We start from the raw sequence: 27,355 nt of genomic DNA on the forward strand, positions 1-27,355 counted from the left end.
GGGCCCCTCCAAGGGATCTGAGACCTGACTCCCAAGGGCACCTTGTTCACACCTCTAGGTTCTGATAATCTCAATCTCTTCCCCCAACCCTAGGAGGGATAAATGCTTCCTGTAGTTGCTACTTTTGTGATACTTCGTGTTCCTTTTGCCTTTCTAGTTCTTTCATAACAGATTAACAATTCTCTATATTAACATATCTTCTAAGTAATTAGTATGCTTTTAGTCCCATGAATGGACCCTGACGGATTGAATGATCAAAGTCCCTTCTGACAGGAAGCCGAGGACCTAACCCAGCCCCCAAAACAGTGTCAATGTACGGCTGTCCTTACCAAGTAAAAATTAACTTACGCTATTCTTCCAACTGATAGTGAAGAATTGCCTAAGTGAAGGTAGGGTTCCCTGTCCAACCCCTGAGCTACATAGTCATGTGATGGATTCTCAGATATTACACAGTAATAGATATATTCTCATTTTTCTCATTCCCCTTCCTTCATACCATGCCAAGGAATTTCTGGCATATTAACTCTGTGTAATGGTCACCATTGCTGCTCACAAGGTTCAAGGAACCATCCCAACAAATTATCACAAACCAGCTCCAGGTATCCTTGCAAGAATGCTGAATTCCAAGACAAAGGTGACAATGAATTGTCCCCATCCAGCTTTATAGTCTTCATTCCACCCCTCACAAGTTTAACATTTACACAGGTATAACTTTTCAAGAAAACACAGCTTGTTTGCTCAAGACGTTTGCCATAGAAATCTCTGCATCTTAAGCAATCCATCCAGGGGACAATGGACTAGCAATTTGTTTGCCATTTCCAGTCTCTCATGGGTTAAAGTTGATTTCATGGTAAATTAACTCCCTGTCATTTCTTAATTATGTTATTTCCTCCTCTGAGAAGCTACTGGGATATGAAGCCAGAGTTTCAGTGGGTCTAAAGGCCTTTGTGATCCAGTCCCCCATCCCCCACCCTCATTCCCTCCTAGTATGTATTAGCTATAGACTTAACTGGTTATCTGCCTGCATGAGGGCAGTAGTGATGCATAGTGAGGAGAACAAGCATCATCTTGCTAGATAACTGCTTTATGCAAAAACATTGCAGTATCCAGACACTGTGAGGCCAATCTCTTCTAGAAGGAGAAAGAGAGCTATTTCTGATGGCCAGAGAGATTCTGGGGGTTGAAAGGGTTCAAGTTTATTAGGCTTATCTTCATAAATTCTAGTCTCAGTTTCCTAGTCCTTCCTTATCAGGGCCCTCATTTGACACAGGAGATCTGACAGTTGTTTATTTTGTTTCCTTTGCAAGTGTCTGTCACATTTATAATCCGATCCTAAACCTGAATTTTTTTTTTGAGAGGGCATCTCTCATATTTATTGATCAAATGGTTGTTTACAACAATAAAATTCTGTATAGGGAACTCAATGCACAATCATTAATCAACCCCAAGCCTAATTCTCAACAGTCTCCAATCTTCTGAAGCATAACGAACAAGTTCTTACATGGTGAACAAGTTCTTACATAGTGAATAAGTTCTTACATGGTGAACGGTAGTCCAAGTGCAAGGGCAGTCATATCACAGAAACTTTCGGTTTTGATCATGCATCATGTACTATAAACAATCAAGTCAGATTTGATTTTTATACTTGATTTATATGTGAATCCCACATTTCTCCCTTATTTATTAATTTTTTAAAATAAAATGCTGAAGTAGTAGGTAGATGCAAGATAAAGGTAGAAAACATAATTTAGTGCTGTAAGAGGGCAAATGCAGATGATCAGGTCTGTGCCTATAGACCAAGTATTAATCCAAGCTAGACAAGGGCAACAAAACATCCACGGATGCAGAAGATTTCTCTCAAAACAGGGGGGTTGAGGTTCTAAGCCTCACCTCTGTTGATCCCCAATTTCTCACCTGATGGCCCCCTGCGACTGTGCCTGTCTTAGGTTGTTCCTCCCTTGAGGAATCTTACCCGTCTCTGGCTAACCAGTCATCTTCCGGGGCCATACAGGGAAATGTAAAGTTGGTAAGTGAGAGAGAAGCAATATTCTTTGAAAAGGTTAGCTTTTTACTTCTTTGCAGATTTATGCCCTGTGGCTTCTATGCCCAGCATTTGTCTTGAGGTATCTTTACCACTTGGAAGAATTATGATACTTGGTAATTTTTGATATGAGGCACGAATTCTACTAAAGGGCTGTAATTAGGAAGGAAGAAGGAAAGCTATAGAAATAGCAGATGGAAGAAAACATGGGAAGATTGATTATTTCTTTGACATAACTTCTTGTAGAGTAACATAAGCATGTACAGGTTTTAACAAACTACTAATTAAATTGCGTACACACATTAACAGAATAGGAATACAGATACATAACAAAAGCAGACCTACAATTACAAGCCATATCCAGTGAAACCAAGAAAACCAGTTAGGTACCCTAGGCATTTGTGAAAACTTATCAATAATATGATGAATATTGTCTAACTGAATTTGAATAGTTTGAGAAAAATCAGATAAATTAAAACAACACATTCCTGGGAACTGTTCACATCCCATATGTTCTTTTAACAGTAGATAGTCTATAGTCGCACGATTTTGGAGCACTGCAACTTGCACTTCTAATTCTTGGTTGAATTTTGACCATATAGATCCAGTCAAATTTGTTGTTTTAGTGTATGCACAGGCCAGCTTAGGTATCTCCTTCTTCATTCCAATGGCAAGTCCAGGAACCGGCGGGATGAATGCTGCTACAACTGCAATAGCGCCAGGATCTTTGTTGAAGTTTTTTGATGATCATCTTCTGGAATGACACTTCCAGAGGGTGTTGATGTTGGAAATTCTTCTTCATATCGTATCTTAATTCGCTTTCTGGGTAGCCAAATTAGGCTTTGATCCTCTGTATAAAAACAAACAAACCCTTTGCCCACACTTTGATATGACCTTTATACCATTGTGAAGAACCTATTGGAGACCACCATACAGGAACTGCTTTTTTTTTTAAGAGAAAGAAATATTATCAGAAAAATGTACTTCCATAGCTGATCCTCCGACACCCTTTAAAAGATCAAAATTAAGGATATGTAAAGCATGCATTAATCATTGATTTGCAGTTAATTTTATCCTATCAGGGAGTAATCCCCCCCTTTTTTTGTTATCATTAATCTACAATTACATGAAGAATATTATGTTTACTACGCTCTCCCCTACACCACGTCTCCCCAACAAACCCCATTACAGTCACTGTCCATCAGCATAGCAAAATGTTGTAGAATCACTACTTGTCCTCTCTGTGTTGCACAGCCCTCCCCTTTCCCCCACCCCCCACATTATACATGCTAATCATAATACCCCCTTTCTTCTTCCCCACCCTTATCCCTCCCTACCCTCCCATTCTCCCCAGTCTCTTTTCCTTTGGTAACTGTTAGTCCATTCTTGGGTTCTGTGATTCTGCTGCTGTTTTGTTCCTTCAGTTTTTCCTTTGTTCTTATACTCCACAGATGAGTGAAATCATTTGGTATTTGTCTTTCTCCACTTGGCTTATTTCACTGAGTATAATACCCTTTAGCTCCATCCATGTTGTTGCAAATGGTAGGATTTGCTAAACCTGAATTTTATTCTGCTTTGTTTTATTTGTTTTTTAGTTAGTCTTGTTTAGGGCTACTATAGAAGTTCTCTGGCATTCAAAGCATACCTTATGTAAATAACTATTTGACTTTATATGTCACTTCCTTTTTGCAAGGACCCAATGCCATCCAAAGCAGCCACCTCATGTCACAGTTCTTACATTATCTTTCTGCCATCCCAATCAAGTACAGTAGCCATTTCATTTCCAATGACCTGCCTTTATCTGTACCTCAATTATCACCAATGAAAACTTCAGTAATTATGAGGTCATGCATCATTATTACCACACCCCAATCAGCAGCAATCAGGCCCCTTGTGCTCTGCTACACAGGCAGTCCAGCAGCCTGAGGGTCTGCTTTCTAGGGCCTCTCTTGATAACAGGGTTCTAAGGGAATCTTTCACCTGATTTCCCAGAAAACAGAACTTAATGGAGAAATACCTCTAGTTCAGTAAGATTCAAAAAATATATATACATAAAAATTTGTAATGGTGGTTGTAAGATAAATTCTAACTGATATAAGCAGGTGAAAAGAGGCAACAAAGGGCCAGGCAGTTTATTTGAGTGCAGTCCTGGGTGAGGTTCACCAGTCTGCACTGGGACAGGCTGGAGAAGTCATGCTCAGCAGGGCAGGCAGTGAGTTTTTAAAGAACGTAGGGGGAGGCAGAGCTTAGATTTACAGTGGCACGAGGATTGGCTAGCCTAAGGCATATTTTTCAGGTTGGGAGGGGGCAGCAGCCGAGGACTTTGGCACGTCATCAGTGTCCGATGTGCTCACCCCTCCCTCCGGTGCCTCCAACCTTACAGTGGTTAGATTAATATCATAAGGCAAAGTCATACTCCTATAATTTTTAACCTTGCACTAGGGAATCAGAACAGTGTGTTGTGAAGAAAAACAATTTATAGCTTTTCGACCTTGTCATTCTCCAGGCAAGCTGGCAACTTTATGTGCTTCTAGGTCTCTAGAAGTGCATTATCATAAGCTATTTCACAAACCCCACTCACACTCTAAAATTATTCACTGACTTCCTTCCCACAGAAATAACTAGGACCTTCATTTGGAAACTATAAGCACCCAGTGCCTTAAAAAAAGAAAAAACTAACAAAGGTTAGGTATGAAAAAAATGATTAACATTAACCTTTATATTTAGGAAAATGAGTTTTAGCTCTCTAATTTGAAATAAACTCAAGAGGAGAATTAAGAGTAGTTTCCAAGTGGCAATGATAATCTAGAATTGAATTCTCAAGATCCTCGGGTTCTACCCACAAATTGTCAGCAATCAGCCTCTTGACTATGACAAAGTTCTCCTTCCCAAGTGTGTTTTTTTAATCTATTAATTAGTTAAACTGACCAGGAAAAATTCAGTTCTGACAAAACAAAATGTTCCCTAATTAAAAACATTGAAGCTTTTTACTTGTTTATTGGCATCTGAAATCTGGAAATCTCAAAGCTGAATCCTGTTAAGATGTTATACAAATTCTTCAAGAAGCAACACTGATGTCAAGAAAGAAAATCTGACACTCAAAAATAGGGCCTTTGGTTATATTTTGTCTCTGCTTTGTCTTTGTACATATGGAGAGTGAGGTATAAAATTAACTGTAATGTCAAATGTTTCCTCCAAAAGAGAAGATCTTTTGCTGGTAAAAATAAATTCTGAAAGCTTAGAGTCTGCTTTGAGCACTAATAAAAATTGGATGAAAAAAAGGAATTTGATTAAATTATGTGTGCCTTTTCCTATGCCATTGGAGCTTAACTAAGCAAATGGAAGCAGTGAAGTAAATCAATGTTGGTTTATTAAAAATCAGAATTCAATATCTCAATGGTTGAGGGGCTTATGCACCAGAGTGCTCACTGTTTAGCTTTTCTTCACTAAGAAAGTAAACATGGCAATACCAAGGAGAAAACTTGTAAGGAGAAGGACATTGACTAGCCAGGTTCATCAAGGAGGAGCTTGCCTTGTTCTCAGCAAATATTTTGTAAATAGAACACAAATTTTCTTCTAGTGTTTCTCATGTTTCAACTTCTCTTCAAAAATATTTGTTTTACCTTTTTTAAAACTTATTATTCCTTAGATATTTGTGTATTTCATCAGGGAAAGCTCTTCCACCTCCCAATTAAGAAATGAAAGCTGAAATACCTTCACCTGTTCTCATATGACTCACCAAGTATTTGGTGAAGAATTCAGACTAATTTCTCATTCAGATCCATCCTACAATGAAGTCATAAATAACAGCAAATTTGTAACATCACATTAATCTCCATGGCAGCAGGCTTACTGTGCAAACAGAGGATTATGACTTCAGGAGAGAAATCAGAAAGAGGGAAAGAGAGTGGGTTGCAAGGAAGAAAGCCCATTTTCAAACTCATATAATCTACAGTAATTGTACTGGAAATACAAGCAAAGCCCAGAAAAGCAAATTGTTTTTCATAGAAATAGTTTGTTTTTTCAAGTTTGTTCCACAGTGAAAATCTTTCTCTAAATTGCGTGGAGTGTATGATATAAGGCAATTTGAATACAAGCCAATGTGAGGAAAGCAATCTGGGATAAAGGCTTGAACTGGGACTGACAGCTATCAGGAAAGAAACACTATGTATCCAAAAATAGCATGTCTGGCTGAAGAAAAACAAACACACAATTGCTGCTGATGTGTTTACCACCCAAGCATCTAACATTTTATACAGGAATCCGCCTCTTCATCTTTCCTTTCCCATTTTGCTTCCTCTCAAATGCAATCTGTAAAGGGTATATTTCCCTTTTTGGATTCACTTCCATTTTGGAGAAGTTGCAATACTCTTATACATCCTCAGGGATTATTTGTATGCAAATTCTTTTGAAAGATTTCTTCAACCATTCTTTTTTTCTCCAACTAGTATTCTTCCCTGGACCCTCCTTTCCTTTACAAACGAAAAATCCTGCTCACACCTATCTTTGGGCTTTTACAGAACTTTGTATCCAGGCAATAGTGCTGAGTTCTTTCTGTAAGAAAAAAAATTAGCCAAACCTCATCAAACCAGGCCAATGGATTATATGCTGTTTATTGTTGTTGAATTGAATTGTACTTTATGTCATTTTGTTCAGTTTGCTTTTCTAGAAAAGTGGGTGTAACTTTAAGAACATAAGAAAACAAAATGACCTAAAGTTATCTGTCAGTAACATTCAGAAAAGGGAAGGTTAAAATAATAATTTAACTATAGCCAAAAGAGTGCAAACTCTCCCACATCTTCTAACATTCACATTGACATTGGGCCTGAGTGAAGTGTTCTGAAAACCAGCCTGTTGTGAAACAGTCAAGAATTTTTTACAGGCCAGTATTTTCATGGACTGTCCCACTTAATTCCTATCTGCCTGTGTAGAAAGCCAAAGATGACATACAACTTATGATTAAGGATAACTCAGTGTAAAAACTACTTGTGAGTTGTCAAGGAGCAGACCTCATTATCCACAAATGGTTCAATTAAATATTTGAGGCAAGAAAATGATCTGACCTAATCCTCAAAAAACATTATATCAGGTTGAATGACTTGAGCCTTTAGTATGTTTAAAGTCAAACAATTCCAGGTTCCTGAAGCTCTTATAATTGGATGAACATTGACCAGAAATGGCAAGGTATATATATTTTCCCTCCAACATCTAGTTGATATTACACTTTCAAAAGAGATGTATCATTGAATCTTCCCTCTTCCATCTTCTCACCTGCCTTCAAGATGCACCCAAGTGGCCAATATAAAGTTGACTTAATCAATTTAGTGCCAACTTCAGGACATTCTCTTGAGCCAAGATCAAAGTAGGAACACGGATTTTTGTGGTGTTTTAACAAACATCTGAGCAAGTGAGACTACAATCATTTCCAGACTCTCCACAGGCAAAGCTGGGAAAGTGTCCTTTTTTATTTTTAAGTCTTCCTTTGCATTTCCTATCCGCTACTCTAGGGCTGACTGTAGGTAAATGTAAAAAGATTAGGCTCTGATGGTGATGCCGGAGTGGAGTCAAAGAATTAACTTCGCAAACACTCAAGGTTAGGGTAGCAAGGCAGAGGCTTTTATTTAGAGATAAAGCGGGAGGACAGAGCTCCGAGTCCCGGGTGGTGCACTGTCTAGAGGATTTATAGGCAGTTGAGAGACAAAGGGCTAGGGATGCACACCTGCTAAGTGGTCCCAAAATGTTTATCTCTCAAGAGACATTTAGTTTCTTATTAGTCTTCCCAGTTATTTACAAGAAATTTATTGCTCTGATATCCTCCCAGGATAGCAGCTTCCTGGACTGGGAGCATATCTATCAAGACTGCCTGCTTTGCTCCCAAGGTGGGCTGAGTTATTGTCTGTTTGTTCAAGAGTATGTTAAGAAAGTTACTTTTAAACTAATTGGGTTTTAAATGCAATTTTACCTTTAAGATGGAATCCTTCCTGTTTTTACTAGTTGTTTGAGGCTTGCTAAATTGCCCAGGTTGCAAAACACTTGAATTAGAGCTGGAGGAGGAAAAGCAGCACCTGGGTAAAGTAAAAAAAATAAGCTGGGCCCCCGGAGAAGGCCAAAGCAAATCCCACAATGGATTATCTTTGTATTTTCCGAGGCCCTCACCCTACTCTGTCTACGCCCATGGTCCCTGTCCTAATGGTCTAGCTCCTTTCTTCTCATCCACACTAACTTGTTTATCCTTACCAATGTGGAATAAAATAATAGTCTAGAAAAAATTCTAATTAGGGCCCAGATTAAGAAATATATTTACAAGTAAGCAGTAATCATGCTGCATGTATAGTTTCAAGCACAAGTAAATGCTTAAATAATAATAAAGCCTGTACCTTTTAGTCAATACTTTGCATGATAAATCCCACTCACTCAATACTTTTTATTGTTAGTGGGCGTGGTCATAGTAGAAAAAATAATTGTAACCACTGTCCCTTTGAGCGCTTGTCTGTCATGACCAGCTGCTATGTTATATACTTCTTAATGTATCATCTCATGTAATCCTCACCCCAACCTTAAAGAGTTGATATTATCTATTTCCTCTATTTCACAGATGAAGAAATTCATGCTCAGTAGATTAATAATATCCTGATGTTCACAGAATTAGCAAGTGATGGAATAGGCATTATTAACTAGTCTGTCTGTCAAACTTACTTTACTTTTCAGTGACATCTGCCTACAGAGTTCCGGCTACACAGTGCCAAACGAGACAATTAAATTTGAAAAAGGAACTCTGTTAGATGGGCCCTAAAAATATCTGAAACTCTGAGACTGAGATATACATACATACATACACATATGTATCACATATATACATGTACATACACAATGTGTTATATTTATATGCATATTTGTGTGAGATATGTACATACATACACATATAGCATGCCATGTGTAATAGCATATGTATGTATATATCAAGACTCAGAGTTCCATATATCTAGATACATACATCAACCAATAAATTCTTCCCATCTCAAGGGCAAAATGGTATGACTGCCTTTCCCCAACCCCATCTTCCCTCTTTCTTCAGGGGCTTCCTATGACTTCTTTTATTATTCCATTCTGCCCTTATAGTTGCTGAGAAAAGAGAGAAAAAAGATAAACAGAAGGGGCAGATTTAAGAGTCTGCCACTCTTGAAACTCTCACAGTAAAAATCCTTGGAGAACCCTTAAAATATTTAGATGCCTCAATGGCTCTTGAAAGAAAAAACAAAAAACAAAAACAAAAACAGCATCACAGATCGGACAGCAGCTTTAAGGTCAATGAAATGATTCCAAATGCTTCTACTTGCTAAAGCAAAAAATTTATTTTAAAAATGATCAAATTTCCTTTGATAGCTTTTAAAACTATTTTGACCATTCAAATAATGCCTCCAAATGAACTTAAATTTAAAGTTGTGACTTAAATGTTAATATTTATCATAGCAAGCATCTTAATTTGAGCTAGGCTAGATTTATGACATAGTTTGTTACTTTATCTGCTATATGTAAACTTCATAGTTCATAAAGATCACTTGAATAATCAATGCATAAGATATATTTATGCTTTTATGGGACTTGAAACATTTTACTACTTGAAATTACTACTTAGATTTTACTAAGAGTATCTTCATTTATATTTGCTGATGACACTTTTTGAGTAATTAAATGTGGTGACCTTGGTTGGGATATAACCCGTTATGATGCTACTCTATGCTAGTTAGCTAGTTCATTGGTAATAAAGGCTCCATTTTAAGACAATGGGCTGTTTGACTCATTTGCTCAGAATTTTTCCTGTTCAAATACCAGCAAACTCCCTGGGTTGCAAAGAGCAATAACTTTAAGTGAGAGTTAAACAAATCAGTTAAGACCAAGCCCCATATCTGCTTGGTCTGTGAACAAAGCCTTTACTGTTAATAACGAAGAAAAACTGAAGAAGGCCGGGGGGCAGTGAAAGGCAGGACAAATGAACACTAATCTACTGAGAAAGCTCCAACAAGCATTGGCCTCTCAGAGCACTCAGTTTTCAGGTTGTTAGTGATTTTTTTTCATCAGCATTATATTGGCTCTCAGGAATGAGAAAATACTGGAATCAAAAAGGGCTGCTTTTTCCAAGATGTATGAAGAAGGGTAGGCAAATAAAGATTATGGAAGATCTGTTTTAAAGATCCTTTTCCATCTGGCTTTGTCCATCTGGCTGTGTTCCTCAACACATCATCAGCATCTCTCTTGCCATCTGCAATTTCACCACTACAACATAGTAACACTACCATTAATACTCTGTACTAGACACTGTGCTTAGTTTGCAATATACTTTCATTTTTAATGTCCACAAAAACCTTGTAATTGGGTGTGATTATGCTCATTTTATAGATGATAAAACAGAGGCTGAGAGACAACAGTTAGCTTGCAAAGGTCCTGGCAGGCTAGCTGTCCACTGCACTATCTTGCTTCCACAGCATCCCCAGCCCTTGACTCTTGCAGGCTTCCTCTTGTACCTTCACTAAAACTTACTGTTGATAAGGAGATGTTGTAGCACCAGGAGGCTAGTTTTATAAGTATGAGAACAATATTCATGACTGGGCTTGAAATGGTTAGATCACCAAATCCCAAACTGGTACCTTCAAATTATTGTGATTTAAAGCTAACGATAGCTGTGCAGAGGAGGACTCTTTACTTAAAACCCAAACAGGAAGTTTTACTCTTTCTAAAAGAATCGTGGGAGAGAATGACAGAGCGAGAGCAAGAGGACATGCATGCTAGGGTACCTAGGAATCGTAGCATATTTTGCAGTCTGTACATGCAAGGATGGCAAACCTCTTTGTTTCCATCTTTGCCCAAGGCTGTGCAGTTATACATAGGAATAAGGATAGCAGAAGTTATAAATATATGACCAAACAAATTAGAAACATACTAAAGTCTTAGCAGCATGGACTTTTTTCCCAAAATGTTGCATATTCATACAAATAAACATAATGTAACTACTATCATTAATACTATTTGATATGGAAAAATGCATAAAGGAAAGCAAGCTACAAAATAATATGATTTCAATTTTTAATCCACACACACAAATATACAGAAAGGGAAGTACATATAGCAGTGTGTTAGAAGGGCTTTTTCCAGGGCGGGAGAATTATGATTTTTTTTTTTGGTCATCTGACTTTTCTTTGTGTTTCAACATTGGACATTTGTTTTAAAGGTTATTAAATAAAGTATTCACCTAACAACATTGGGAGACTATTGCAGTTCAGTGATTAATATCTAAACTTGAATAACAACAAAGAGATACAAGGTGTGGACCAAAACAGGGCACGAACTAGGGGGGGAAAAAGCTAAGGAAAGGGTAAAGAAGAAAATATCTAAACAGATCAAACAGAGAGAGGAATTTCTCTTACCATAACCTAGCTAACTATTTTACTAATTCCCTGAACAGTAGGGATGAATTAAATACCTAAGTCACTTTGCATAACATTTGTAGCCTCTTGCATGTATATGTTTGCTAAAATAAAAAATTTCATTAACTATGTATATATAATTCACTTTTGTGTGTGTTACAATTCTCATGTAACAATTTCTCTTGCCACTGTAGTATCCCAAGTAAAAGAGCCCTTTTCGGTATTGTCAACTTGATCAGATAATAGAAAGGACAGTTATCAAGTCTAGCATCCCACGTGGGTATACTGGTAACTAACAAGCCCTCAAGAAAGGAGGAAGCCTGCATAAGACTGGCTTCTCCACAGTAAGTTAAACTACACCGCACATGGTTATACCGGAACAGCTAAGAATTGAACAAACCACTATTACCAATTTGCAGCGTGTGATGGGTATTGTTAGGTGCTAATGAGGGTACCATAGAGTCTGTAATGCTGTTTCAAGGACTTTTTGACATACACACAAAATGCACCTTAAAATTGTCGGCAGGGGATGAGGGGGTTGTCATTTGTAATGCATGGGATGGCACATCCACCTTGATCTCTGCCCTGGATTACTGTAACCTTGTAAGCATTTGTAACATTTAATTTCAACTCTTCAGTCTCTTCCTAATTCCTAATAATGAAATGTTATCCAGGGTTTCAATAGCTCAAGCCAATGTCAGTCTTTATGTATTGCCTTAAGTTTAGTCAATAGCTGACTTCACCATTCCTCGTTGCTTGCTGACAACTGGACGAGAAATTGCCTTATGGACTCAGAGTCATAAATAAATGGCCAGGGACCATGTTGAGCAGCAAGCTTTAGTTTCTGCAGATGTTATAAAACTGAAACAAAAGTCGGTGGACTCACTGAGGTCAGGGACAACAGACCTGACTGACCCTCTCCAAAAAAACATCCACATCTGACTTCCCTTTGTTGGCACTTGTCTTTGTGCTGTTGGCTGTGTTCCAGTTAAGCCCAGGAAGCAGCTTGTTTCTCTGTGTTCTGTTTCATTCTGTCTCTACAGCAGTATCTGGGCATCACCCTGACAGCACCCAACCCCTTCTCCAAAAATATTATAATCTTTTAATAAATAGTGACTATTCCTGCCCCATTGAAACCAATGATTTATATAGTCACAGTGAGATATTATGACTACAGACTGATTTCACCAAAAACTGTGACAAAGAGGATGGGAGGAGGGGAAGAATGTGTGTTGAGGGCAAGAGGTTTAAGAGTTAGATATTCATCTTTCATAATAGAAACTCAATCTACAATTTCAAAAATTAAAGAATCAAGAACCACAGGTATAACTGTGTTATTTAGAAATCGGGTGGCAAATGCCAGGAGAAACAACTAAAAGAATGGAAGGTAGTTGCCTTTGGAAGCAGGACTTCAGGTAGAGAAGAGGCCAAGGGAAGAGAGCTGTTTTTCTTTATAATTATCACAACATTGTTAATCTTTACAAACACACTATTTACATGGCTTACTTTGATTTTAAAAAGTAATTTAAAAAATTGCTAACTTGTCTGCCTATTTAAAGGCTAACTAGTTGGGTGGGGGCTGTCAGGGTGATGCCTAGTTACTTTTACCTTGCACAAAACACTTTTATTAAATAAAATCTTACTACAAATACAGTTATTTGATTTCACCTTGTGCTAAACCTAGTTCTGTCTAACAGTATGAAATCTTGAAACTGTCACACACACTCTAATATTGTCCTTGGTTGACCATGTCTGTCATGCTAATTGCACACCCAATCAGACATCTAAAGTTACCAACTGGCTCCAGAGTTGGTGCCCTGGTTACAAAACACTGACCAGCTGCAGGAAACATATAGGGGAAAAAATTATGCCTTGGCTACTAAGTACAATCCATGCTCAGTGTTAACGATAGTATGTCAGTCCATAAATCATAATAGCTAATGCTAAAACATTAACACCACCCAAAAACACACTCGCAAGCAAGCAAGCCAGCATGACAAAATGAGGTCATGGGGAAGCTTAAATCTATTTTAGGATGTATCTTGAACACCAGATAGCTCCTTTGACACCACCTGCTCTCATTTAGAGAATTGTATATTTAAGTCCCCCAACAGCAACTGGGCTTAAACCCAGTGCTGACTCTACAGTCCAGTTCAGGATAAATGCTGTCCTGTTGTTAGGTGTTGACCTTTAGATGAGACATTTAAATCCCCCTGCCAACACTCCACACCTTCTGCTTAATTGGTACTGTATAGAGGTGGCTGAGAGAAGATTCAACAGTGGTTATAGTCACTTGCATTTTATCATAGCAATAGAAGCATGTGATTTATTCCTTTGAAAAGAGTTGGACAATATAATCCAACATAATAAATCACTCTTGCAATGAGGATCATGTTGTCATCAAGAAAGCAACTTGCATTCACATTAGGAACTTACTTTCTTTTCACAGAACTATTGTTGCTCCATAATGAAAGCAAGAACACTTAACTGTTCTTAGTGTCTGGTATGAATACCTGCCTTCATATATGATGTCTGCCAGTAAACTCCAAAAAAAGAGGAATTTATGTCCAAATTCCTTACAAAACCACAATCCCCAAGTATGAAAAGGTTGGTAAATTTTGGTTTTCAAAGCCATCAAAGATCTTACTAACTTGAAAGTCATTTCAAATAATATGTAATTCCAAATATAATTTACTGATACTATCCTTTGGAGTGGATTGTCTGGATAAAAATCAGAAATTAAAGGCTTTTAACACAATGATTTCCAATCATTCTTTTTTGCTTTATTTCGTGAATGTTTCTGCAGTCTAGAAAAATGAATGTTGTTCTGTAGAGTTGTAAAGCACTTATAATGTGCTCAAAACTGAACAACTGATTTCCGAATCTATTCCTCCCAGCACCTAATACTGCTCCCCCCTCCCCTGTAGTTCACAATAAATGTTGACTACATGAAATTTTGTACAGAGAACAAACATGTGAACATGAATTTGGAGTTCTCCTTACCTTTGATGACATGGACAAGTTCTACAATTATTGAGAAACAGTAGTTCTTTAAACTAACCAATATTAATTGTGCACATCCATTTTCTAGGAAATACATGAAGCAATAGACATATAAGTAGAAGGGCAGATAAGATTAGATGTACTTTCTAAACCAAGAATTTCACTATCTTCACTGCTCTTCCTTGTTACTATTATTTACAGCAACACAAGCTTATTAACATACTCAAATCGCAGTCATCTATTCTATTTCATTTTTCATAGCCCTGAATAGATTGGCTGGTGAATACCAGTGATAAATGCATGAAAAGTATGAAATTAGTAGATTAGACTAAGGTTATAGTCACATATCTATGAGGTTGGAGGACACTTTATTCTGTGTTCTTTATTATTGACAATACAGGGCAAAAATGAAAAAAATACATAAAGACTTCCAAAATATGAGGTATCATTTGCATATCAAGGAAATGCTGTTTAAAAACAAACAAAAATGATGTATTATCTCAAGAAATTTACGTAACTATATAAATTATCTTGACAAACACCACTGAGTTGAATCCCTTCTATAAAACTTCTTTTAAGAGGCTAGTGAGTGAATCCATGCTTGAACATTGCTAGTGAGAAGAAATTTCCTTCAGGCATGTCCCATTTCTCTTACTGGTGCCATTTGGAGACACATTTCTACAGACAGCCCCTTCTACAGCCACCCCACCACTCCAATCAAAGCGAATCTGTAATTCATTCACATTTATCGATAATATCACTGAATTTTGAGTCCACATCTATCTAGAGCTCTCTTCAAAGAACGTACCAGTTTACTTTTGTTCCTCTTAAAGAGTGGTTCATAGAAATGCACCCAAGACTCTAGGCATACCTAAACAAAGAGGTTGATTAGGACCATCACTTCCCTTAGTTGAAATATTTATTATAATGTTACTGATTGATGTAATCTATTACTGTTTTAGGTAGTAGGTTTAGCCATACTCATCCAAAGGAAATTTGAGTTATGACCAGGCTGTCTTCCTTTTATATAAACTCTTTAATTCTATAAGCCTAATTTTATTCTGGTATAGACATAATCACTCCTCAAGAGTCTTGATTAATGCAAAATTATAAATATAAATCCACTGAAAGTCAAAAAACAAGAAAAATGGAACCTGAATGGAATCTTTGTGCTAAAAGAGACTTGTTAGGATGCAAAACCCATAAAACTACCCTCTTCATCTCTAAGTCATATGTACCTTAATTATGACCCCAGGTCCAGCTTCAACATACTCAAACCCAACCCTTCATTTTACAAAGAATGCTAACATTTCTTGAGATTTGGAATTTTCTGCCCTAAATTCAAAAATAATTTCTACTTTTCTTCAATTTCAGACAGAATGTGTCTAAAACACTTAATACATGCTACATATGTTAGAGTATTAATATTTGCATTATAATTTCTCTCTTCACCAGGAAAACTCTCAAAAGATTCTCTAAATTCCTAAAGAGGAAGGGATTTTTTTTCCAATTTATGTATCCAGTATATAGAAAAATACCTGGGATAGAGTACATATCTTCTTAATATCATTTGAATGAATATAAAACATGCACAACTACCGAATATCAAGATATCATAAACCTAAAGTATTAAGAAAGTATGGTATTGGTTAAGATTTAGAGAAATAAACAAATGGAACAGAATAAAGGGCCCAGATATATTGTCACAAATATATCAAACATATATTGCAAAACAGTGCTGATTAATGAAATAGGTTGGATTATTCTTAAATTGGGTTGCTATAACAGACTAATCACGTTTTAAAAAATGCAAAATTGGATCCCTACCTCATATTATACACAAAATATTAATCCCAGGTGGACTAAGGACCTATGTACAAGGAAAAATATCACTTAAATAAAATAGAGAAAAATATCTTTACAATATCAGAATGAGGATTTTTTTAAAGGCACACACAGACACGTACATGAAGAGTCCACAAATCTTAGAAGAAATTTTTGATAAATTTGGCTATAATAAAATTGAAAATTTCTATGCATCAGCTGAAACCACTGATTAGGGAAAGATACTTATAACACCAATAATCATAAGGGATTAACATTTAAAAATAACTGACACACTCCAAAAAATGAATATGGAAAAGATAAGCAATGACAAAAAAATCAAACAAAATACTTTAATACTTAGGTTCCAGAAAAGGGAACCCAAATGGTTAATAAATGCCTGAAAAGATATATCAATTCCTTAATAATAACATAGGTAGATATTATGCAAGTTCCAGTGTATAACTATCAGAATGGCAGAAAATAGTCTGAAGATGCTGATGAGGACACAGCACAAGGATAACTTTTATGCACTGCTAGTGAGTGTGTTAGTTTGTACTACTCTGGAGGGCATTCTGACAATATCCAGGAAAGTTAAAAGGTCTGTAACCCCCATGGCCTGGTGATTCCACTAAATGTACAGCCTTGAGGAGCTTTTACATACGAGCACACAGGAAAGTACATCTGGGTTCATATGAGGATTGGTAGCAAGACAAAACTTTGAAAATAACTTGCGGTTATCATAGAGCTGTTGGCTAATATTATGATTCTCCTCTTTATGGATATATAGCAGGATCTATACAGCTCTAACCTACTCTTTTGAAATTAAGAGTTGCCCATATGACTTTCCATGGCCAATAAAATCTCAACAGAAGGAATATGGGCCAGTCCTGGGTGTAAGTTATTTAGAGACTGTATGATTGACCTCAGTTATTTTCCCTACCATAGTAACATATATTGCAGATGGTGGAAATCCTGTTAGCCTGGGTCCCACCCAAGGTGGACATGTAATATGAACAAAGTCCATATCAATACAAAATGAAATATTTTACTTTAGGCCACTAAGATTTGGGTGTAGCCGCCTGTATTCCATCCTGATGGATACACAATCTAAATGCGCATCAATAGCTTTTATTTGCATCCTTTTTTATGAAATATAAAGGTTTTACTAAGTCACAGAATTATACATTGTTGGCTAATTAATGAGCTCTAAAAGCAAGCTGAAACTTTAAGAATTTAACTAGTTTAGAAAACTGCAGATTTCTCTCAGTCCCTCATTAGAGCTGCTGAATGACAATTGCGGAGACCAGAGTAAAAGATCCGTGACAAAGATCCATGCTGGCTGTTCATTCTCTCCTATCAGTCTTCATCTTCCATAGCCATTGGTGGGGGGGATCCTTGAGGAAACACGTTAAGTTTATTTACTTAGGATACTTGTTGGGGGAGGTGGCTGGTTGGCTAAGAGGACAAGAGAATGCAATGAAAGGAAGATGCTTAATTTGGAAATAAGTGCTCACATTACAAAATTATTTTAATTCCCTGCAACTCATGAAAACACCACTTGGGGGGGATTCCCCTCCCCCAGCAATTCATTGCTCTTCTTCACCATTTTGCTTCCTCTTCACAGAAAGGAGAACGTTTTCACTTAGTGGTACTGGTGGCATATTTGTATCACATTTGTAAGTACAGCTAAGTTATCAAAGAAAACAACAACTAAGCTTTGCTAAGGGTAGCACTGGAAGCCATGAGGCTTGTTCATATCTGAATAAAGGGAAGTATAACAGGTAACTGTTGTCCTAACTTATTCAGTGGCTAAATGTCACCTATGTGTTATTGTGATCTAAGATATATGTTGGAAAAATATAATTGTATAGGTCACTACAAAGAATGGCAACTGACAATATTGAATTGCCTACGATTAGATTTCTTTGGTGCTATTGTTTTCAAAATAACACAGGAGGAAGGCAAATCTGTTGTTCACTTAAAAAAAAACAATGCCCTTAAGTATGTACAATCCTGGGAATGCTGTTATGTAAGACCTTGAATTTAACAAGTACTTCATTTGAAATTCATTTTTTTGAATAAACAAAATATATTTCACCACTATTCACGTCTATAAAGCCTGAAATTTCAGTCTCTTGTGAGAAACACACTCACTGGTCCATATTCAATAAGTGGACACAGAGACAAAGAGAACAGCTGACCGAGGCTTTAATGAGTCTTGGAAGATTGGGTGTCTGGTGGGCAGGCACACCTGGGGAGTTTGGCGCCAATAATTTATCTCCTAGTGCACGAGTCCCTCCCCTGGTTCCTCATTGGCTGAGTACTACAAGGTTCACACTCTTTCCGGGACGTCGCCTAAGCCAGTTATATCTTTCATTTACATTTGTCCTAATCTTATTGGTAGGTTTAAAAAAACTCAAACAGGTATGCCAGGCCCTTATCAATTCCCCCACCCCCACTCAGCCTGAGCAGCTTCCACCACAGGGCCCTTTGTTAATACCTTCCTGTTAAAACGTTTAAACATCCTAGTGGAAATAAATCACATTTAGGCTTCATACTCTTTCCTAACAGTTCCCCCCTCTTTTTATTAAGAATTTCTGATTTTATTCCCAGTAATGTATTTTAATTTACGCTTGGTCCTTTCTCAAATTTCTCTAATCTTGTTTATGGCAGCCTCTATAAGCTTTTGAACAAGGGATGTTAAAACAGAGGCAACCATACCTTTCTACTTTCTAAACTATCTTTCTAACCAATCTGTAAAAGGGTCACTGATGCCAGAGTTTTCAGCTAATTCATTAGCTAAAGTGGTGAATCCTTGTGGCAGTATTATTTGAGATAAAAGTACAATATTTTCCTCCTAACATAACACAGACTTCTTTTTCTGCTATCATTGGGTGTGGAGAGAAATGCCAGGGTAAATGGAATGGCCAATTGGACTAAAGCACAAGTCCCAGTCCAGGTGGGTGGCAATGAGTAGTGCAGGTTCCCCTTTCCACAGCACCACCAAACATCCGCTTGGAGGATGCGTAATTTCGAGAACTTGCCCTCTTTAGAGACATTTAGGACATGGGTACTGTAGAACCTGAAGAATCAAAAGTTAGCATAAGCACAGCCATCTTAAAGGCTCAAACACCATTTTCTAACCTAGAAGGAGAAAAATTACTAGAACTTTGAAAAACAAGTTAGTCAGCCAGTGTTAATTGTAGTGACCTTTAGTTAGCCAACCTCAATCAGTTAAGCTTATCTTGCTAGAACCACCCTAAACATTCCGAAAGTGATTTTATCTAATCAGACCCCCAGGATGAGGCGTCAGCCGAAAATTTATGTGTCTATGAAAAAAAAAACAAAAACTGTATTGTGACTGTAGAAAATACTGCCCCTTTGAAAATGCTATAAAAACTTCTAGCTTTGTGAGTTCGGGGTCCTCGCTGAGACCCGCTGCGTCGGGCTAATGCATGGACCCCAGCTAGCTGGCCTCTGAATTCCTCTTGCTTGTTGCATCAAGAGACGCCTTCCGTGAGTGATTTGGGGCGGCGTCCTCCTCTGGGAGAATCCAACAGTTCAACAGTAACAAACTAGTAAAACGGCTTCTCTAATGATGGGGGTGCCAGGACTGGGGTGGTGACTAAAGATTGCTTTCAATTCCTCTAGAATTTGCAGTTCCCCTGGGGTCCATTGGAGAGTGTCTGGTTCTCCCTCTCACAATCTGAAATACAAGCTTCTAGCCTCTCTTCTAACACTTTTTGAGCTTCACTCAGTAATTCCTCCATAGGCTTCTCATTCCATCCATCTAAATTCTGTAATTTCTTAGCAATATCTGGCCAACTTTTGGTTACAAAATTGACTTTTAAAAGACCTTGTCCTACAAGTCCTGAATACTTTCTCATCTGGTCCCTGAGTCTCTATGAAAATGCAGTTGGGGTTTCTTCCTTTTCCCATTGGACTTCAATCACTTTAGAAACATTTTGAGATCTTGGGGCCGATTCCCTAATTCCCTTTATAATTAGCCCTCGAAGACCTGCATTTTAATTCTATCCCCTACATTATTATTATCCCATCTAGGATCTACATTTGGGAACTTTTGTTCCGCTGACTGGACACCCTGGCCTGGTGGGTGTTTTTGTTCCCAAATGGACACAGTAGCTCTCCTATCACCCCCCCTCACCACCAGGGAATGGGATATTCATGATGGACATCAGTTCAACCTAAGTATATATATATTAGGTCCCTATATATATTTACTAGTTTGTTACTGTTGAACTGTTGGATTCTCCCAGAGGAGGACGCCGCCCCAAATCACTCACGGAAGGCGTCTCTTGATGCAACAAGCAAGAGGAATTCAGAGGCCAGCTAGCTGGGGTCCATGCATTAGCCCGACGCAGCGGGTCTCAGCGAGGACCCCGAACTCACAAAGCCAGAAGTTTTTATAGCATTTTCAAAGGGGCAGTATTTTCTACAGTCACAATACAGTTTTTGTTTTTTTTTTCATAGACACATAAATTTTCGGCTGACGCCTCATCCTGGGGGTCTGATTAGATAAAATCACTTTCGGAATGTTTAGGGTGGTTCTAGCAAGATAAGCTTAACTGATTGAGGTTGGCTAACTAAAGGTCACTACAATTAACACTGGCTGACTAACTTGTTTTTCAAAGTTCTAGTAATTTTTCTCCTTCTAGGTTAGAAAATGGTGTTTGAGCCTTTAAGATGGCTGTGCTTATGCTAACTTTTGATTCTTCAGGTTCTACAGTACCCATGTCCTAAATGTCTCTGAAGAGGGCAAGTTCTCGAAATTACGCATCCTCCAAGCGGATGTTTGGTGGTGCTGTGGAAAGGGGAACCTGCACTACTCATTGCCACCCACCTGGACTGGGACTTGTGCTTTAGTCCAATTGGCCATTCCATTTACCCTGGCATTTCTCTCCACACCCAATGATAGCAGAAAAAGAAGTCTGTGTTATGTTAGGAGGAAAATATTGTACTTTTATCTCAAATAATACTGCCACAAGGATTCACCACTTTAGCTAATGAATTAGCTGAAAACTCTGGCATCAGTGACCCTTTTACAGATTGGTTAGAAAGATAGTTTAGAAAGTAGAAAGGTATGGTTGCCTCTGTTTTAACATCCCTTGTTCAAAAGCTTATAGAGGCTGCCATAAACAAGATTAGAGAAATTTGAGAAAGGACCAAGCGTAAATTAAAATACATTACTGGGAATAAAATCAGAAATTCTTAATAAAAAGAGGGGGGAACTGTTAGGAAAGAGTACGAAGCCTAAATGTGATTTATTTCCACTAGGATGTTTAAACGTTTTAACAGGAAGGTATTAACAAAGGGCCCCGTGGTGGAAGCTGCTCAGGCTGAGTGGGGGTGGGGGAATTGATAAGGGCCTGGCATACCTGTTTGAGTTTTTTTAAACCTACCAATAAGATTAGGACAAATGTAAATGAAAGATATAACTGGCTTAGGCGACGTCCCGGAAAGAGTGTGAACCTTGTAGTACTCAGCCAATGAGGAACCAGGGGAGGGACTCGTGCACTAGGAGATAAATTATTGGCGCCAAACTCCCCAGGTGTGCCTGCCCACCAGACACCCAATCTTCCAAGACTCATTAAAGCCTCGGTCAGCTGTTCTCTTTGTCTCTGTGTCCACTTATTGAATATGGACCAGTGAGTGTGTTTCTCACAAGAGACTGAAATTTCAGGCTTTATAGACGTGAATAGTGGTGAAATATATTTTGTTTATTCAAAAAAATGAATTTCAAATGAAGTACTTGTTAAATTCAAGGTCTTACATAACAGCATTCCCAGGATTGTACATACTTAAGGGCATTGTTTTTTTTTAAGTGAACAACAGATTTGCCTTCCTCCTGTGTTATTTTGAAAACAATAGCACCAAAGAAATCTAATCGTAGGCAATTCAATATTGTCAGTTGCCATTCTTTGTAGTGACCTATACAATTATATTTTTCCAACATATATCTTAGATCACAATAACACATAGGTGACATTTAGCCACTGAATAAGTTAGGACAACAGTTACCTGTTATACTTCCCTTTATTCAGATATGAACAAGCCTCATGGCTTCCAGTGCTACCCTTAGCAAAGCTTAGTTGTTGTTTTCTTTGATAACTTAGCTGTACTTACAAATGTGATACAAATATGCCACCAGTACCACTAAGTGAAAACGTTCTCCTTTCTGTGAAGAGGAAGCAAAATGGTGAAGAGCAATGAATTGCTGGGGGAGGGGAATTGATCTAGTCGGTCCACTAGGCCAAGGGAGCCTTCTAGCAATGCTTAAAATTTCTCACCTCAGTACCTGTGAGGGGAGCATTAACAAATTTCCCCTTATCCTAGCGGGACCTCTCTCAATGGAAACATCTTGGGATTCCTAGTGGAATCCCCAGAAGGCAAGGGGAAACTCTAAGTCCTTCTTACATTGTTAAGTCCAGGGAGAGGAACTCTTGGGGCAAAATACCTCTAAAAACTGAAATCAGTCAAAGGGAGAAATAAAGTTTAAAATCTATTTATTGCTCACAAGCTGCAGTCTGGGGCCATTTCTCTCTTTCAGGTTCTAGCCATCAGCCAAAAACTGGCCCTCCCCCTCACCTCTCAGATACAGAATAGCCCTCCATTGCCCAGGTAATTACCCATTGATATGGAGATGAACTTCTCTCTACCCAAGGAAAGCTGCAAATGCACTAAAGCCATACTTCTTTCCACCTCTGAACGCCTGTTGATATGCAGATATGCCAAAGCCAGGTGAGATATTCTGGAAATGTTACAATTTTATTCACAGGGAGGGAGACAAGAAAGTGGGTCCCAATGTTAAATAGATGAATGGGGTGGAAAGAGAAAAAGGCTAGGAAAGTCTACTAAAAAGACCCAGAGTTAATTAATTAAAGCACAAAAAGACAGGAGCAACTTGGCCTGAAATGTTTGAATATTCTTCAGATAAAGGAGAGGGTACCTCAGCATAGCCTGTCCTTATTATGCTAATCATACAGGCCCAGCCTCTTTTCTTTTTCAACTTTACCTATATGCTGTTTTTTTTCTTTCCAACCCCAATCGAATAGTCTGCAACCCAGGCAATCAATTTAGCATGCAGGCGCAGCCGTAAACAAAATAGCAAAAGGTAGGAAGGATTTCACCCCAAAGATTGCATTTTAATACCCAGGAGGTCAAGAAGCGAGACTCTCAATGTACTCATTTGCAAACAGACAATAACTCTGCCCCCCCTTGGAAGAAGGGCAGCCAGTCCTGATACGCTCCCAAACCAGGAAGCTGCTATCCTGGGAGGGGACTAAAAGCAGTAAATTTCTTGTGTTACCCTAATTTTGCAGAATTACCCAGAGGACTGATAAGAAATATAATGTCTCATCAAAGACACTTGAGACCACCTAACAAGTCTACACCTCCAGGTCCCAGCCACACCCTTAAAGAATCCTTAAAAAGGGAACCCCCAACCCCTGGGGCGTTCCTCTCTTCGAGGCCGCCGGCACCCTCAAAGTGCACAACCTTTTAACTTCAAACTTTCCTTCCAACCTCCCAGGACGCCCCTCCCTGCCAAGGTTGCCTGCACTTTCTCTCTCCCCCGTAACTCCAAACAAAACTCTCACTCCTCACCACCGTGTCCCCGCCTCTCAACTCTCCGCTGCGGCTGTGGCACGGAAAGGGACCGAGGGAAACACACAACGCTCTCCCAACACCAGGGCTTGTCCTGGGCAGTCTCTTATAGTTCCTCCCTAGCTTTCCCTTCTCTGGTGTTAGGGGAAATAGGGGAAGCGCCCTTGGTAACCAACAGATTCCTCAAGTGAACTGGAGGCTTTATTACTATAAAAAAAATAACAAACCTGGCAAAGCCAGTTTTCATCTGATCTAACTTTAATCCAGACAAAACAGCAAAATTTCATTATTTTCTGTTTGTCCTTAACCTGGTACAGGAGGCAGGAGGCGTCCCCCCAGTACCGTCAACTTCACCCCAGCAGGCTATCTGGGGGGAATTCCAAGGGAGCTCATCTGGTTCCCTTTCTCTGCTTCCCTAGGCCTAGAATTTGTATTTCCCATCCTTCAAGAGGTCCCTGTGTCTGAGTTCCCTGTGTACTCAACCCCCCACAACGGGAAGTTTCTTGCACACACCCCGAGATCACACTTCTCAGCCACACACACTCTACCTCTGAAAAATGCCCAACCACCAAGGCAGTACTTATAGCCCAATTTTCCCACCTTGGCTCATACACGAGGTTGCCTGGTTGCTGCGGTGCCTGCATTTTCTCCCCTGCGTTGGTCACGCTGTCTCCGCACAACAGTCTCAGGTCTCCCCTCAGCTTCCATGCGAAGGTGAGATGCCCAGACTGAGCGGGCCGCCCAAAGCCGGGCGGGACGCATCTTCCCACTCCACTTGGGCCCCCACCTCGCACAGGCAAGAGGATCCCGGACAAGCCCCCAAATTGTGAGAAACACACTCACCGGCCATATTCAATAAGTGGACACAGAGACAAAGAGAACAGCGGAGTGAGGCTTTAATGACAGTCTTGCAAGATCGGGTGTCTGGAGGGCAGGCACACCTGGGGAGTTTGGCACCAATAATTTATCTCCTAGTGCACTAGTCCCTCCCCTGGTTCCTCATTGGCTGAGTACTACAGGGTTCACATTCTTTCCCGGACGTCGCCTAAGCCATTTATATCTTTCCTTTACATTTGTCTTAATCTTATCGGTAGGTTAAAAAAAAACTCAAACAGGTATGCCAGGCCCTTATCAATTCCCCCACCCCCACTCAGCCTGAGCAGCTTCCACCACGTGGCCCTTTGTTAATACCTTCCTGTTAAAACGTTTAAACATCCTAGTGGGAATAAATCACATTTAGGTTTTATACTCTTTCCTAACACTCTTACAGAGAGAAAGGTTGCAAAAGCAAATAATACCAGGCTCAGTTGCAGAGCCAGGAATAAAGCTTTTGCTACTCTGACTGTGGTACATAGGCCAGTGGCAGGGGCAATCACCTGGGAGCTTGCTGAAAATGCCACAGCTCATGCCCTATCCTTGAACTACCGAATCCAATCTGCATTCTAATAACATCCCCCAAGGGAGCAGGTACACAAGCAGGTACTCACTGAAGTTTGCCAATCCCTGATCTAAGTGACTTTTACTCCATATGCTGGGCATTCCACTTATCTCTTCAGTAAAGAGTATATCTCAAACCTGTACATTCATGATGTTTAAGAGTGGGCAAGACAGGAATATGTCTTTAACAGTTACAATTACAAAATTTTGTCTGATTCTAGTATTATTTTCCATAAAATAGTTTTCCTAAAAAATTATCCATATTCCTCCTTTTGCAATAATCACTAAAAAAATCCCCTGAGAAAAAGCTGTAAACATTTTTCATATTTCTTTCAACACTGGTTTCCTTTGGCTCTATTTTCTTTAATCTTTCCTACATTGAAAAATGAAATTCAGTAAGAACAATAGCTTTGGATGCTCGTGTTAGGCAGGAAAATAGATATGAGCAGGGTGGAAAGAGAAAAAGGCCAGTAAAGTCCACTAAAAAGAACCAGAATTAATCAATTAAAGCTCAAAAAGCCAGGAGCAGCTTGGCCTGGAATGTTTGAATACTCCCCAGATAAAGGAGGGTACCTCAGCATAGCCCATGGCCTTACTGTGTTAATCATGCAGGCCCAGCTTATTGTTTTGCCTTTACCTGTATGCTGCTTTTTTCTCCTTCCGGCCCTAGTTAAGTAGTTTGTAACCCACGCAATTAATGTAGCATGCCGGCCCAGCCATAAACAACATAGTAAAAAGCAGGAAGGATTCCATCTTAAAGGTTGTATTTTAATACCCAGGAAGTTAAGAAGTAAGATTCTTTAGCAAACAGACAATAATTCCGCCCACCTTGGGGGCTGGGCAGGCAGTCTGTTCGATATGCTCCCAGACCAAGATGCCCTCATGGCAGGGAGAAATCAGAGCAGGAAGTTCCTTGTGTTAGGTTAATTCTAAGTATTCAAAACCACTTAACAGATCTGCACGCCCAGGCCTTAGTCATATTCCTGAAGAATCCTTAAAAGGGGAACCCCAACCTTTCAGGGCACTCCTCTCTCTGAGGTCGCCCGCACTTTCTAAGTGTGTAACCTTTTAATCTTAAACTCTCTCTCTCCAACCTTTCAGGGCGCCTCTCCTTGCTGAGGTTGCTCTGCTTCACCACTGTGTCTCTGCCTTTCAATTCTTTGTTGCGTTGGGTACAAGGACTGAGGAAAATACACAACCTCCCCCAAGAATACCAAGAGCACAAATACGTTCAGATTGCTGGGGGCTGCAAGGTAGGTCACAGTTGCAGTGCCAGTGTACTGAGGTGGTGAGACTGTGACCATTAGCAACCTGTATTCCAGAATGTTATAACTTGGTCTCTGACAACCAGCCTTGATACGAAATTTCAAAAAGTTAAGCTGCCTGGGGTATAATTTTCTGAGGCTTGTTTTCACAGATTGGAAAAAGAAAAAATTTTTAATGTTTTGTGTCACAGGCAGACCCCTTAGCCTGGCAGGATCTGGAGCCAGCACTGATTCCTGAGATGGGGCTGGGGCTGCAAGATGAAAGGCCACCCGCAGGCCTGCCTTTGCATGTACCTTTCCAGACACACAGCCATCCTGGAGCTTTCCAGAGAAGCTCAGGCCAGGAGCCTGGCATACACCTTCTCAGCCTGCCTGGCAGAGCCATTCCTCCAAAGGGGGAGCAAAAATCTGCCTCTCACCACAGCCCGGCCTTATTTAAGTTTGAGTGGTCTCTGTAATCACAACCAGTTGCCCAGCCAGCCCGGGTGGGGCTGCTGGATAACCTTCTGACTCTCAAAGTCCAGGGGGGACCAGCCCAGGAGGTCACTCTGGGGACGGGAGGCTCACTCTGGGGAGGCTGAGTCAAAGGTTGATCTCCACAGAGACACTCCAGGCAGCCCTTTCAGGTGCTCAGGGAAGAGGGAATAAGAGGGGAAGATGCAAAATTAGGAAAATGGTTTCCCAGCTGTCTGGACCAGCGGGTTCATCTTTCGTTCTGCCTAGAGCACATTAACGCA

General features: G+C 39.3%; 1 protein-coding gene across 1 annotated transcript in view; it reads left to right on the forward strand.

Moving 5' to 3' along the window:
• The window catches only part of LOC118922043 (serine/arginine repetitive matrix protein 1-like), an 88,125-nt gene extending 60,989 nt beyond the window's left edge, over positions 1-27,136 (forward strand). The window contains exon 4 of the mRNA XM_057498510.1: positions 26,814-27,136. The gene's annotated coding sequence lies outside the window, so the exon portion shown is untranslated. The remainder of the gene's footprint in view (positions 1-26,813) is intronic.
• The last annotated feature ends 219 nt before the right edge of the window (positions 27,137-27,355 follow it).

This window comes from Manis pentadactyla, chromosome 3, assembly GCF_030020395.1.
Source record: "Manis pentadactyla isolate mManPen7 chromosome 3, mManPen7.hap1, whole genome shotgun sequence".
NCBI classification, from domain to species: Eukaryota; Metazoa; Chordata; class Mammalia; order Pholidota; family Manidae; genus Manis; species Manis pentadactyla.